The sequence below is a fragment of the Myotis daubentonii genome, chromosome 1, assembly GCF_963259705.1.
Source record: "Myotis daubentonii chromosome 1, mMyoDau2.1, whole genome shotgun sequence".
In the NCBI taxonomy this organism is placed as follows: domain Eukaryota; kingdom Metazoa; phylum Chordata; class Mammalia; order Chiroptera; family Vespertilionidae; genus Myotis; species Myotis daubentonii.
The window spans coordinates 125,853,999-125,855,598 of record NC_081840.1 but is presented as its reverse complement, the minus strand read 5'-3'; positions in this window follow the sequence as shown (position 1 = coordinate 125,855,598).

Here is a 1,600-nt window from a genome sequence, read left to right as displayed (position 1 = left end):
AGAAACCAATTTTTTTTCTTTTCTTTTTTTTTCTGTTCTTTCTTTTTTTTCTTTTCTTCTTTTTCCATCACCTGATTTTACCCTTTTAATTACTACCTTCTTATTTTTAACCAGTATTATTACTGCTACCATTTTACCATTTTTTAAAGTGCCATGTTATTTTCTCTTTATTTTATTTTGGGATTAGTGTTCTCCATTCTATTTTCATCGTTATATTATTGGTTGTTTCTAGTTTGCATTCATATCCAGGGATCTGTTGCTGGAATTTGTTGGGATTAATGGCTGTTCTATAGGAGTATTCTCCTCATATAAAAAGTCTCTTCCCCTCTTCCACTTCATTCTCTCTTTTCGCTCTTTTTTTTTTCTTTTTTTTTCTCACTTTTATTTTCCCCCCTCCTTTTTCCCAATTTCATTTTTGCACTCCTTTTTTTGGTCCCTACTTTTCTTTTCTTTTTTCTCTTTTATCTTTTTCTCTTCCTTCTTTCTTATCCCCTAATTCTCTTAATTCAGTTGGTCACCTTTATTTGGGGTTATTAATATCCTGAATATATTTGTGTATAGTGCCTGGTACATGGTGCCTTGTGGTGTTGTATTTTGTGCCTTTAAATCAACGCAGCAGATCCAAGCAACAACAACCTCCTGAGCACCACATCCTCTGCTGAGGAACAGCAGCTGTACGTGAAACCTCGCCCCACCATCCAGAAGAGCCACCACAGCTGTGAACAGCACCCACCAGAGGAGCTGCTGACAACTGAAGAGCAGCTGCTACCGCAACCGCCAGAAGAGCAACCACAGACCAAGGAGTCACTGCCACCAAGGGAGCAACCACTGAACAACTCAACGTCTAGATATGTCAGTGAGATCAAACATGGGTAGACAAAGAAACCCCAAAGGAAAGAGAAGGAGGACTCTCCAGAAAAGCAGCTAAGTAATACAGAGGCATGCAACATGACAGATAAAGAATTCAGAATAAGGGTCCTAGAGTGCATAAACCGGATGGAGGAAAAAATCGACAACCTCTGCAAGAAGCAAGAAGAAACAGATGAAAAAATCGATAACATATGGAAGAAGCTAGAAGAAACAGATGAAAAAATCGATAGCATATGGAAGAAGCTAGAAGAAACAGATGAAAAAATCAACAACTTAAGTAAGACCCAAGAAGAAATGAAGAGTGATATAGCTGCAATGAAAAACTCCATTGAAAATGTCAACAGTAGACTAGGAGAAGCGGAGGACCGAATTAGTGAATTAGAAGACAAAGAAGCAAAACACACCCAAAATGTACTGCAATTGGAGAAAAAAATTAAAGGACAGGAGGAGAGCCTAAAGGAGCTTTGGGACAAAATGAAACGAAACAACATACGAATAATAGGAGTTCCAGAACAACAGAAGGATGAACAGGGATTAGAAAACCTACTCCAAGAAATAATATCAGAAAACTTTCCTGAGGTGGGGAAGAAAAAAGTCACACAAGCCCAGAGAGTCCCAAACAAGGTGAACCCGAAAAGACCCACACCAAGACACATCATAATCACCATGGCAAATGTTCAGGACAAAGAGAGAATCTTACAGGCTGCAAGAGAGAGACGGAAAGTTACAT